Source organism: Lithobates pipiens, unplaced genomic scaffold (assembly GCF_037356315.1).
Source record: "Lithobates pipiens isolate NorthernLeopardFrog02 unplaced genomic scaffold, aLitPip1_a1.2 Scaffold_1, whole genome shotgun sequence".
Lineage (NCBI taxonomy): Eukaryota > Metazoa > Chordata > Amphibia > Anura > Ranidae > Lithobates > Lithobates pipiens.
Window position 1 is genome coordinate 74948390 of NW_027507685.1, and position 15011 is coordinate 74963400.

Sequence of the window (15011 nt, forward strand, 5' to 3'; positions counted from 1 at the left end):
CGCACACAGCACAGGAGGACATGCACACAGGGGGACACTCACACAGCACAGGGGGACATGCACACAGGGGGACACGCATACAGGAGGGACACTCACATAGGTGGGATACGCACACAGGAGGACACGCACACAGGGGGACACGCACACAGGAGAACACGCACACAGGAGGACACATGCACACAGGGGGACACGCACACAGCACAGGGGGACATGCACACAGGGGGACACTCACACAGCACAGGGGGACATGCACACAGGGGGACACGCATACAGGAGGGACACTCACACAGGTGGGATACGCACACAGGAGGACACGCACACAGGGGAACACGCACACAGCACAGGGGGACACGCACACAGCACAGGGGGACACGCACACAGCACAGGGGGACACGCACACAGCACAGGAGGACATGCACACAGGACACTTACACAGCACAGGGGGACATGCACACAGGGGGATACGCACACAGGGGGACATGTACACAGGAGGATATGCACACAGGGGGACATGCACACAGCACAGGAGGACATGCACACAGGACACTTACACAGCACAGGGGGACACGCACACAGGGGGACACGCACACAGGGGGACACGCACACAGGGGGACACGCACACAGGGGGACACGCACACAGGAGGACATGTACACAGGGGGACATGCACACAGCACAGGAGGACATACACACAGAAGGACATGCACACAGGACACTTACACAGCACAGGGGGACATGCACACAGGGGGACATGCACACAGCACAGGGAGGCATGCACACAGCACAGGGGGACATGCACACAGGGGGGCATGCACACAGGGGGGCATGCACACAGGACACTTACACAGCACAGGGGGACATGCACACAGGACACTTACACAGCACAGGGGGACACTAACACAGGGGGACATGCACACAGGACACTTACACAGCACAGGGGGACATGCACACAGGGGGACATGCACACAGGGGGACATGCACACAGGAGGACATGCACACAGGAGGACATGCACACAGCACAGGGGGACATGCACACAGGGGGACATGCACACAGGACACTTACACAGCACAGGGGGACATGCACACAGCCAGGAGGACACTGTGGGATGGGGGGACCCGGGACCCATGCATCTATGTGTACCCCCCCCCCACATCACGTGTGGCGGCCCTGGTGTCTCGGGCTTCACTCACCGAGTCACTGGATGCTGAGCCTGAGACACTTCTTTTTTTTTGGGTTAAACATGTATTGTTTATTGAACATTACTGCAAAGAGTACAATCACAGTGGCAAACACTGAACAATCAAAAGGTGTTGCGTCATAACCATAACAGTAAATAAAGAAACATTTCTCCGTTGCAGTAGACAGTATGGATCACAGCTAAACAAAGTCATAGCACATATATTGCATTTACTTCAACATTACATCAAAATTCCTGATCACACGTGGCAGCCTCTTGCAACCACCTATCCCAAATTTTATTGTATTTGGCTGGGCATCCCCTATTTTTATATATGAATTTTTTATATGGCAGCGTGGAATTAACTTCCCGTTTCCAGTCCTCCACCCTGGGCGGAAGTGGTCTCATCCACTGTCTAGCTATTACTTTTCGAACAGAAAACAAGGTTTCCTGCAGAAAAGTTTTGGTAAATTTATCCAATACTTCGGGGAATATCCCTAGGAGACAGGATTTGGGGTCGAGGGCCAAGGGTGAGCCCATAACGTCATGTAGAAATGATACTACTTGTATCCAAAGTTCCTGCAGTTTGGGGCAAGACCAGATAAGGTGGAAAAATGTCCCAGTCTCAACAGTACATATCGGGCAGAACACAGATTGATTCGCATTATATTTGGCGGTCCTAAGGGGGGTGAGGTACGCTCTATGCACCATGTAAATTTGGGAAAGCCTGTCTTGGAGCCTAGGGGACACCAGCTTGCACGTCTCCAGGGCCTCCTCCCATTCCTCATCTGTCAGCTCACCTACATCACCCTCCCAGCGGGACTTTAGGGCATATGCCAGTCTCGCCGAGATGGGGGCCGCAAGCATACCATAGAAGCACGAGATAAGCTTTTTGGGATCAGTATCCTTCACTATGGCGACAATAGGGTTGGGAGCAGGCTGAGGCAATGACTGCGGAAATTGTGCCCTGAGTGCATGCTGAACCTGAAGGTACTGAAACAGCATAGTGTTTGGAATACCAAATTCCTCCTGCAGCGTCTGGAATGTTTTAATAGTGCCATGGTGAAGCAGGTGATGCATGTAGTATATGCCCCTCGACACCCATAACTGAACACTCTGGATCTTTTGAAGTTCTGGCAATTGTTTGTTATGCCAAAGTGGTGTATAGTCATTTGGGGACATAACATTCAGTTTAGTGGATGCCAGATCCCAAATCCTTCTGTAATGAAAAAGCATGGAGTGTTTACCTGGCTCTAGTGCAGAGATCCCAGCCCCCGTCGAGACAGCAGCTATCGGATCATCTGCAATTTGAGCCCAGGTGGGGCAGAGAAGGGTAAGAAACCGTTGTTTATCAATCTTGTCCACATGAAAAAGTTGAGACAGTTGTGAGGCAATATAGTAGTGATTTAGATCTGGAAGAGCCATGCCCCCCATATCAGTCGGGCTTTTCAAAGCTTGCCAAGCAAGCTTGTGCCTATTATTCCCCCATACAAAGGGTCTAAGAAGACTTTCAAGGGATTTAAAATATTTTAGCGGTAAGTATACCGGGGCGTGCCACAGCACATATAGTATTTTAGGTAATAAAACCATTTTAATAAGATTAACGCGCCCCCAAACCCCAAGGGGGAGACGAGCCCAGGGTTGAAGCTTGGTGCGTACTAGGGGGAATAAAGGTTCTATATTCAGTGCAATATAATCTGCCGGAGTCCTAGAGATATATACACCCAGATATTTAATAGTTCCCACTCGCTGAAGAGGCAGGCTGGCCTGAGATTCTGACTGTGGAAAACTGTCAATAGGTAAGATTTGGGATTTTTCCCAGTTTATACGAAGACCGGAAAAGCTACCAAACCACTCTATCATGTGCAGGGCCTTTGCGAGGGAAGGGCCAGAGTCTGCCAAGTATAACAGCGTGTCATCAGCGTATTGACTGATTTTCTCCGTTAGTTGACCCACCGTCAGTCCCCTGATCTCAGGGTCTGTACGGATCGACACCGCTAAAGGTTCTGCAGCCAAGGCATAAAGTAGTGGGGACAGTGGGCACCCCTGCCGGGTACCCCTACTGAGGTCAAACGCCCGGGAGGACCACCCATTTGCCACCACCCTGGCCGTAGGGTGATGATACAACAGTTTCACCCACCGAATAAAGTTAGGGCCGAAGCCGTATCCTTCGAGACACCTCCACAAATACCCCCATTCCACAGAGTCAAATGCCTTGGCCGTGTCAAGTGACACCACCACCCGCTCACCCACCGCCTCATGTGTTGCCTGTAGATTAATATAGAGCCTGCGTAGATTGAACGACGTATTCCAACCCGGCATAAAGCCCGCTTGATCAGCCTGGATCAGGGTAAGGATCACTCCGTTCAATCGAGTAGCAAGTATCTTAGCTAAAATCTTAATATCAATCTGTAATAGGGAGATTGGGCGGTAGGATTCTGGGAAACCTGGATCTTTTCCAGGCTTGGGTATTAAAAATATCGTTGCCTCCCTCATGGATGGAGGCAGTGTCAGTGTATCAAAAAGACTCCTGTAGAGGGCGAGAAGCCGAGGCGCCAGTATTTCTTGATAACAGGAGTAAAATTCAATGGGAAGACCATCTGACCCCGGTGACTTGGATCTTGCAAATTCCGCAATAGCACACACTATTTCGTCAGTGGTCAGGGGGGCCTCCAAAGCCTGCACCTGTTCCTCAGTGGCTTGGGGGAGGGACACCTGAGCTAGAAAGCTGTCCATCTGAGTAGTGTCGTCGGATACTGTAGTGGTGTATAAGTCCGCAAAAAAGTCCCGAAATCTAGCCACTACCTCAGAAGGGTCCGTGACCATTGTATCTCCTTGTCCACGCAAAGAGATAACAATCGGGGGTCTGTCTTCCTTATGCACTAAGTATGCTAGCAACTTTCCAGCTCTCTCCCCAGATTCAAAATATTTTTGTTTGGTAAAAAAAAGTTTCTGTCGGGCCCTGTCATGGTGCAGTTGGGAAACCACTCTCGACTGCAGTCTAAGTGCATCAGCGTTTGCCTTAGACGGGTTGTTTATGTAGGTGTGTTCCATGGAGCTCAAATCCGCTTCAGCCCCAGCAAAGGCAGTAGCCGAATCAGCCTTGAGCCTATTAATGTGGGTAGTCAGTACCAAACGAGCATGTAATTTAAATGCATCCCACACGGCCGGATCCGAGGCCGTGTGGTCATTGTCCTCAAAAAATCTTGTCCACTCCGCTTCAATAGTGCCATCGTCGGGTAATAATGTCAGCCAGAACGGATTTAACCGCCACGCCCGCGGAGGCCTACCCAGGGGTACATCAAGCACTATAGAGTAGGGGCTGTGGTCCGAAAGTAGTCTGGGGCAAAACAATGCTTCCCTGAGTCTGGCAGTGAGTTGTTGAGATATTAATATAAAATCAATACGTGATAGAGAACCATGTGTGGGTGAGAAGTATGAATACTCTTTCTTTTGAGGGAATTTGTGTCTCCAAGTGTCCACAAGATGAATGGTGGCTAAGAGCCTGGACAGCCTAGTGGTCCCAGCCTGCCCCACCATCAACTCGGGGGGTTTGAGCCTATCCAAGGAAGGATTAAGCGTAGTGTTGAAATCCCCCAGCCAGATAACAGGAACCGCCGGGTGTCTGGACATAAAAGACAGTCCCTCAACAACCAACGCCATGTTAAATGGAGGGGGGATATAAAAGGCCATAATAAGGTAGGGTTCCCTATACAATTTAGCATGCAGAAAAACAAACCTGCCCTGCGGGTCAGTAAGAACTTCGCAAAGTTCAAATTGGACAGACTTAGCTACAAGTACCGAAACTCCCCTCGAGTGAGACGTGTGGGTGGAATGAAATGCCCACCCAATCAAAGGGCGCTTAAGGGCCATCTGCAGTCCACCCTCCACATGGGTCTCAACCAACACCATCACCTCCGCCCTTTGCTTCTTGAGGAACGTGAAAGCTGCCGCGTGCTTAATTTTATCACGCAGGCCCCTCACGTTCCAAACAAAAAATCGTATAGATGCCATATAGTCATATACAGTAATGAGTGCATTCAGCTTTCCCCCTAACAGCCCTCCTGTAAGCGCACCCCAATACAATTGTGCTTGATCGAGCCCATATAGGGACTGCTTAGTCAGTAGTTGCAAAAAACAGTCATCAAAAGCCACATATAATCCAATTACGTACTCCAGCTTGTTCATAATACTCTTCTGTATGTAAACCCAAACCAATCTACCCCCCTCCCCCCACCCTACCCTGCCCCAACTTGTGCGGGTATATTCCCCCAAAAACCAAACATGCCTGGCTGGGAAAACCAGTTTCAGTGAATTAGAAAGAAAACCTAGAACAATAAATCTGAAAAAGGGTCGTGGCCACCGGTACCAGAAGGCCAGGTAAAGTAGAGCACCCTGCATAACAGCACACAGCGGTGACCTGGGTAGAGAGGCAAAAGTGTCAGTTGCTGTCCGGTCCCAGTGACCAACTCCCCCATGGCAATAGGAAGTCCCAGCAGACAATAGAGCAGTTTTCCGCTGCACCCTGCAATCAGTCCGTAGGACTAACATGTCTCCCCTTGCTCCGGGAGAAGAAAAAAAAAAAAAGGAAAAATAAACCCCCCAAAATTGTTGAGATAAACTAACAGGCATGTATTGCAGAAAAAGTCCCTCAATATGGACACGAAGAAAAAAAAGGAAAAAATTTGTTCCATGAACGTTGACACCATCAGCATGCGTAAAAGTTCTTCCCCTATTAGGTCCAGAATCGGAAAGTCCAGCATATCCCAAAGTAGAAAAGGCATAAGAGTATCGGACGCCACAGATGCAAGCATCCTAGCGATGCTGGAGCAGGATAAAGGGATCAGGTAGCATGCCATATTTCCAGGACACCAGGGGAAAAGTAAAAAAGTTGTAAGCTCACCCGTCCCACAGGTTCTTAGTCAGCTCTATCCCGAGGCGCTCTGCGTTCCAACCATGCTATGACCTCCCTGGGTTGTTCAAAGAAAAGTGCCCGGTCCCCTGCCTCCACCCTGAGGCGCGCTGGGAATAGCATAGAGTATTTCACTTGTTGTGCACGCAGCAATCTTTTAGCCTCCAGGAAGCTCTGTCGGCGTTTCTGGACATCCGCTGAAAAATCAGGAAAGATTGCAACTTTAGCATTTCCTATAGGGATGTTACCCTTTTCCCGAGCCATGTGCAGGGCAGCATCTCTATCCTTATAGTTCAGGAGTTTTGCAATGAATGTGCGCGGGGGTGCACCTTGAGGTGGAGGCCTGGCAGGCATACGATGCGCGCGCTCAACCGTCAACACGGGGGAAAAAGACTCCCGGCCATAGGTAGTTATCAGCAATTGTTCCAGAAAAGTTGTGGGGTCTTTACCTTCAGCCCCTTCCGGAAGACCAATCAGTCGGATATTGCATCTGCGTATGCGATTTTCCATTTCGTCCTGCTTAGCAAGCAGGAGGTCTATTTGCTTCTGCATGTGGTCAGCATCAGTTTGCAGTGGCGGGAGAGCGTCCTCCACATTGCTAATGCGGGTCTCAGTTTCCCTCACCCGGTCACGCAGCTTCTGAAAATCCTGCCTTATTAAAGAGATGTCCATTTGCACTTCTTCAATTTGGGATGTAAGGGACGTGCGGCACAATGTAATGGCTTCAAGAAGCCTGTCCGTGTCTCCCGCTGCACGCGGCCCTCCCGTCTCCTCCGAGGCCGCCATTTTCCTCCCCCTCCTCACTCACATGTCGGCGGTATTGAGACAGCCGCGCTGCCGCCGATCGCTGGGATTTCGAGGGAGACATGTCCACCGGGATGAAGGGAAGCCTTCCAGACGTATTCAGGTAAGTATTGGTGCTGTGGTGTCACAGGATCAGCGTGGGAGACAGGATCATTCGGCGGAGCTCCGGAGACACACGTCCTACTCCATGCAAGGTCAGGCCACGCCCCTGAGCCTGAGACACTTCTAATGGTGCGCTGCTCTCTACCGGCCTCTCCACTCTTCTCGTCCGTCCCAGGTGATGTCACGATGCATACAGTACAAGCACCTGGGATAGACAGGGGGAAGGAGGGGCCGGCGGGGAGCAGCGCACAGTTAGCAGTGTTCTTATCTGCATCGCGGCATGTAATTCAGCCGCTGGAAGTGGCCTCTCATATGGGCGAGTATGGGCCCCTAATGTCCTCGGGCGGCGTCCGAGTGACCGACTGGTCAGTCCGCCCCTGCCTACAAGTCAAATTGAAGTAGTACAGGAACCTTTTCTGAAGTCGGAGCGACTTCAGTAGTGTGCATTAAGACGGCTCTCATTCACTTACATTGATTTTTACATGTTGTCCGACCTGAGGCGACTAGGGGCGACCTGAAGTCGGATCTGAGTCGCCCCTGTATGAACCGGCTCTAAGAGCTCGTTCACACAGGGGCAACTCAGGATACGACTTCAGGTCGCCCCTAGTCACCTTAAGTCGCGCTACATGTAAAAATCAATGTAAGTGAATGAGAGCCGTCTTAATGCACACTACTGAAGTCGCTCCGACTTCAGAAAAGGTTCCTGTCCCCCCCCCTGTACTACTTCTATCCGACTTCTAGGCGACTGGTACCCATTGATTTCAATGGAAGTGGCCTCCAAGTCGGATCTCCATCTATATTGAGGTGACAATGTCGCCTCTCACAGAATAATGAGCTCTCGAGGGGGAACTCCACACCATATTTTAAATAAAAAACTGGCATGGGGCCCTTAGGTCTGGTATGGATTTTAAGGGGAACCCCCCTATACCAAAAAAACGGCATGGGGGTCCCCCCAAAGTCCATACCAGACCCTTATCCGAGCACGTAGCCTGGCCGGTCAGGAAGGGGGTGGGGACAAGCGAGCGCCCCCCCCCCCCGAACCGTACCAGGCCGCGTGCCCTTAACATGGGGGGTTGGTGCTTTGGGGAAGGAGGGCACCCTGCGGGCCCCCCCACCCCAAAGCACCTTGTCCCCATGTTGATGAGGACAAGGGCCTCTTCCCGACAACCCTGGCCATTGGGGGTCTGTGGGCGGGGGCTTATCGGAATCCGGGAGCCCCCTTTAATAAGGGGGACCCCAGATCCTGGCCCCCTACCCATTCACCTGGGGAAAAAGTGTCAATAAAAAACATAACACAAGTTTTTAAAGTAATTTATTAATCAGCTCTGGGGGTCTTCTTCCGACTTCTCCACTCTGTTTGGCCTCTTCTCCTGGTGTCCCATGCCAGATTTTTATTTAAAATTTGGCATGGAGTTCCCTCTTGAGAGCTTATTATTCTCTGATTGGCCACGGCCAAAGTCGTGTTGTAAGTCGCCCCAAGTCGTGTTGAAGTCACTCCAAGCCGCGCTGTTATTCATACTCAAGTCGTCTCCAAGTTGCCTCCAAAAGTCGCGTTGGAAGTCGTGTGCCCCGGCTCTAACAAGTCTGGAAAATACAAATACCCCCCATATGACATTCCAAGGTATTAAGTAAGTAGCATGGTGAGTTTTTTTAAGTTGTCATTTTTTCCCACAATTCTTTGCAAAATGAAGATTTTTATTTATTTTTTTGTACAAAATTGTCATATTATCAGGTTATTTCTCACACACAGCATATGCATACAACAAATTACACCCCAAAATACATTCTGCTACTCTTCCCGAGTGTGTGAGACTTTTACACAGCCTGGCCACATACAGAGCACCAACATTGAAGTAGCACCTTCAGGCGTTCTACGAGCAAAAATGACACATCTCATTTAACAACCACCTATTACACTTTTGAAGGCCCTGGAGTACCAGGACAATGGAATCGCCCACAAAATGACACCATTTTGGAAAGAAAACACCCCAACGTATAATCTATGAGGCATAATGAGTCTTTTGAACGGTTCATTTTTTTCAAGTTTTTGGGAAATGTGGAAAAAAATTAAAACGCATTTTTTTTTACACAAAGTTGTCAATTTATAAGATATTTCTAACACATAGCATGTATATAGCAAAAATTACACCCCAAAACACATTCTGCTACTCCTCCCGAGTATGGCAATACCACATGTGTAGGACTTTTACTCAGCCTGGTCACAGAGAGGCCGAACATTGAAGTAGTACCTTCAGGCGTTCTAGGAGCATAAATGACACATCTCATTTCATTCCTACCCATCACACTTTTGAAGGTCCAGGAGCACCAGGATAGTGGAATTACCCACAAAATGACCCCATTTTGGAAAGCAAACACCCCAACGTATATTCTATGAGGCATGGGCTGCAAATAGGTACTCGGGTACTCTGATGGGCTGCAGATAGGTACTCGGGTACTCTGATGGGCTGGTGACAGGTACTCGGGTACTCGGATGGCCTGGTGACAGGTACTCGGGTACTCGGATGGCCTGGTGACAGGTACTCGGGTACTCGGATGGCCTGGTGACAGGTACTCTGGGTACTCGGATGGCCTGGAGACAGGTTCTCTGATGGCCTAGTGACTGGTATTCTGGTACTCATATGGACTTTGACAGGTACGCTGATGGGCAGTGACAGGTACTCGGGTACTCTGATGGGCTGTGACAGGTACTCGGATACTCTGATGGGCTGTGACAGGTACTCGGATACTCGGATGGATTGTGACAGGTACTCGGGTACTCTGATGGACTGTGACAGGTACTCAGATGGACTGTAAGTGACAGGTACTATGATGGGTGGTGACAGGTCCTCTTTATTTGGGGGGTTAATCAGTGTGTGTTGGTGTACACTGTAAGCGGTAACGAGATGTTACCACAATCTCCTCCTCACACACAATCGGTGTGTCTCGTTACCGCGGTTTGTTTACATTTAGTGATCGGCTGTGAAACCGATCATGTGGGTAAACAGCGGGCCAATGGCTATTTACCAGCGTTGGTGACAAGCTTTCCCGGAAACACGCCGCCACTGACGTGCGTGCGCAGTGCGCTCGCGATCGCACGCACGCGCCGTGCACAGTAGGGGTTTTACCATCTGTGATCGGCCATGACTTCATCATACCCAATGGCTGTTCACCCCCTTGGTGGCGAGCGGTGTCTCCGTGACACACCGCCACCGAAGGAACAGGGATGCGCGCGCACGATCGCGCGCATTACCTGTTTAAATGGGATGCCGTCATATGATGGCCTCCCGCCACAAGAGTTGCGCTGCCTGGCCGTCATTTGACAGCCGCCGGTCAGCAAGCAGTTAAGAGCTATGGGTGGAAGGGACGTTTTGACGTTGCTTCTACCCTGCAGTGATATGGAGATGGGTCAGGGCCATCTTCCCCTCACTCGTCTCCATACCCAGCAAAGGGACAGACGCGATCGCCACTGTCGATGACGACGGCTCTGGTAAGCGGCGGAGGGCACGGAGGGCCCCTCTCCCGCCGCCGATAAAAGTGATCTTGCTGCAAATCCACCACAGAGAACACTTTTTTATCTTAAACCGGACCACCCGCTGAAGAGGAGGATAACGGGTTATGGCAGCTAGCTGCTGCCATAACAACTATATCATCCTTCAAAGTACCAATGTGAATCGGAAGTGGTTAAAAGGAATCAGTCAGGAGAAGGGTACAAAAGAATTAGATATACCATGGAACACAGTGAAGACAGTCATCATCAAGTGAAGAAAATATGGCGCAACAATGGCATTACCAAGAACTGGACGTCCCTCCAAAATTGATGAAAAGACGAGAATAAAACTGGTTAGTGAGGCTGCCAAGAGGCCTACAGCAACATTAAAAGAGCTGCAGGAATATCTGGCAAGTACTGGCTGTGTGGTACATGTGACAACAATCTCCCATATTCTTTATATATCTGGGCTATGGCGTAGATTGGCAAGACAGAAGCCTTTTTTTATGAAGAAAAACATCCAAGCCTGTGAGAAAATGTATTCTGGTCTGATGAAACCAAGGTTGAACTTTTTAGCCATAAGTTTAAAAGAAATTTTTGCCGCAAAAACAACACTGCACATCGCCAAAAGAACAGCATACCCACCATGAAGCATGGTGGGGACAGCATCATACTTTGGGGCTGTTTTTCTTCAGCTGGAACAGGGTCCTTAGTCAAGGTAGAGGGAATTATGAACAGTTCCAAATACCAGTTAATATTGACACAAAGCCTTCAGGCTTCTGCTAGAAAGCTGTACATGAAAAGGAACTTCATCCTTCAGCATGACAATAACCTTAGTGATCTCTGCCTGATAGTAGAAATATAGTCCCAGCCTGACTGGGAGAGAGAGTTCAGCGCAGGAGCATGTGTTCAGGTAAGTAAACACCAGTGGTGGGGGGTTATTATTATTGTTCTAGGCAGCCACTGACCACCATTGCCGAGGGGGGGGGGGGGGGTGTTATTGTTATAGCCAGCCACTGATCAACAATGATGGGGGGGGGGGTACTAGTTTTACAGCCTTCCACCACCAATACTGGCGGGAAATTATTTTTTTCAGTGACTGATCACCGTTGCTGGGCGGAAAATTATTTTTACAGCCACTAACCACCAATGCAGGAGGGTGTTATTTTTACAGCCTGCCACTGACCGCCAATGCTGGGGAGTTAATTTTACTGCCACTGACCACCAATGAGGGGGATTATAGAAGTCACTTACACCAGTGCTCTGGGTTATTATTGCTGCCAATAACACCCGTGCTGTGGTTTACTTTTGCTGCCAATTACACTAATTCTGGAACTTATTTTACTCCCACATTGCAGGCCATACACCATGAAGCAACACCCACTTTATTGGCCACACCTCCAAGTTCAATATCTCAGATTACAGCAACTCCTGTCTTCCCTCCCACCCTTGGCATGCATGAATTTTAATTTCATTATTATTATTATTAATAAACATCATTTTGATGTATGGAGGTAGGTGTTACAAAATGGGCGCCAAATATGCTGGGCACACCCCTGTCCCTCACTTTTGCTGGGCAGTTTAGTCTGCATGTATACCTACCAACTTTTTGATATCTACTTAGTACAAATATACAGGAAAAGGACACACACAAGTTTTTTCTTTTTTTTTCTTTCACCTTTCCTTTATACTAGCCTTTAAAAACAAGGAATGCAATAATAAAGAAGTTGGATAAAATGTTTAGTGCAGTACAATGGTTTTGGTAGTTAAAGCTCAACTCCAGGAATAAATAATGTAATATTTAATGCTGAACTCCAGGAAACCTGAAAATCCTCCCTTGCTGTAGGACTGTGCACTGCAGGGGCTAACTCCTTGTTTCTGTCTAGGTGGCTGTATCGACAATAATCATTGTTTATGCCTATCAATAAACACTAATCCTCCCTTGAAGTAATTACAGTACATACACACAGTCAATACATTTTATATTGTTTGAATAAAGGTTAGGTTTTAATACCAATGGCTTTGGTGCATGGGGTTACGCATCCTCATTCAGTTTAAAAATTGGGGGGCCCCAAAAAGCATTTTTACTTACCTGATCCTTGATTTTCTGCTCCCCAGTAGACGGCACTCCCCATGCTTTGGCAATGGGCTGCCTAAGGGCTCATGCACACTGCAGCTCAAAAAAAAGCTGCTCTTTTACAGGCATTTGAGCTTTTATTTCTCTGCCTAAAAGCTTGAACAAGCTTGTGATTTGTTGTGCTCTTTTGAGTGATTTTTTATTGAGCTTTTTTGAGCATAAGCGTTTTTTTTTCTCTCAAACCCTTCCCCACTTTTCCTTAATTTCTCGTGCATTTTCAATATTTTTTTTTTTTTTTTTTTTTACTTTTTCATGCTTTTTCCTGTGTTTTTGGACACTTAGGTGTCTTTTCTTCTCAAAAGCTCTTCTCAAAAATGTGGATTTGGTGGATAGATAGATAGATACATAGATTATATTGACCGCTGGCTTTGGGAAAATGTTAAACTGCGTTTTGTGGCTGTCAGGAATAACGTTTTTATCCTGAATCCGATTCTTCTGTGTTCAGGAGAGGGAGGTTGATCCTCCCCTAACCGCAGCAGCTTCTAAACTCTTGTAAAAGCCTATGTGTACATGGACACATAGGCTTTTATGGAGTTGAAATGTATTCGGAGAACTGGGAAAAGGGATTTTTATGGTGCCAACAACAACAAATATGACAACAGTTTTATAGAAAATATGAAATATTTTATTAATAAGAAAATCTAAAAAAAAGGAGTGAACATATGTTGACTCTCATAAACAGACAAACATATATAAAATTATCACAGCATAACAAATAATATACTGCATATAAAGCTAATAAAGCTATAGAAATGCCTGTTGGCTCAACATGTTTTTCTGAATGCTTCTTCAGGAGCTGTAAGGTAGGGGTCGGCAACTACAAATCCCATCATGCCTCTGCCTCTAGGAGCCATGCCTGTGATTGTCAGGGTCTTGCAATGTCTCATGGGACTAGTTTCAAAACAGCTGGAGGGCCGAGGTTGCCTACCCCTGCTGTAAGGCATATATTGGCTACAAGAAAATACAAAAAACAGAATAAAAGATATCAACATCAACAACAATTTATTACATATCATAACAAACAGATGCATTTTAGTAAGCAATTGGATATTTACAAAATGCATAATACATAGGGCATATAGCATCCTAATCGATAAGCTATGGCAATAATGGAATTCATATACGGTAATGTGCAGTAATGGTGGAACTCACTTATCATGTATATGATAAACAGATTGTTCAGAATCCTGTTTGTTCAGAACAGGAGAGCAGGGTTCTGATCAATATTTTGACTCCTTTTTTTTATATTTTCCTATTAATAAAATATTTCATTTTTTTTTTTTTAACTGTTGTCATTTGTAGCACCATAAAATCCCCTTTTCCAGTTCTCCTAATACATTTCAAATTAGGAATGAGGGTGCCTTTGATCTCCTGAATTAGTGTGACTATTTCAATACATTTTATGAAGTTGAGTTTGGGAGCTTTGGCAAAAAACACCAAAAGTTTCTAAACTCAAGTTTAGAATCTATAGTGTACACGAGCCCTTAGAGCATAGGCCTGTAAACTCCTAAAAAAGCCATAGTGTGCATGGACACATTGGCTAACATGGGGGGGAGTTGCAAGGCAGAAAAAAATGAGAGCTCAAAAGCCTATAGGAGCAGCTTCTTTGAGATGCACAGTCGGATTTTCCGACGGGAAATGTTGGATGTTAGCTTGTTGTCGGAAAAGTTCGACCGTGTGTATGCTCCATCGAACATTTGCTGTCAGACTTTCTGCCAACAAATATTTGCTAGCAGGTTCTCAAATTTTCTGCCAACAAAACTTTGTTGATGGAAAGTCCGATTATGTGTACACAAGTCCGTCGCAAAAAAAAAAAAAGATGACGCATGCCCGGAATCAAGCAGAAGGAGCTGCACTGGCTATTGAAATTCCCTTTTCTCGGCTCGTCATACGTCTTGTACGTTACCACGTTCCCACATTCGTAATTGTTGACCAACATTTGTGTGACCGTGTATATGCAAGACAAGTTTGAGCCAACAACCTTCGAACAAAAATCCATGGTTTTGTTGGCGGAAAGTCTGATTGTGTGTACAGGGCATAAGTGTCTTCACCATACCTCCCAACTGTCCCTGATTTCGAGGCACTGTCCCTGATTTCGAACAATGTCCCTCTGTCCCTCATTCCTCCTCATTTGTCCCTCATTTTGGTCTGATCTACATAGTTGTATATAAAATGCACTTTTTATCGATCAAAAAGTGTTTCCCAGTGCTAAACCTTTCATCTGATTTCTAAATTGCTGCATTTGTAAATTCCAAAAACCAATATAAAGGAATAGTAGTAGTAAAAAAAGCACTTGTGGGTTCAACCAATCTTGTTATTTTGCACAATTCTCCTTTAAGGGGCCGTGACAAGGGGTGTGTCCTATGTCTGCATACTTTTGCCGATAGGTGTCC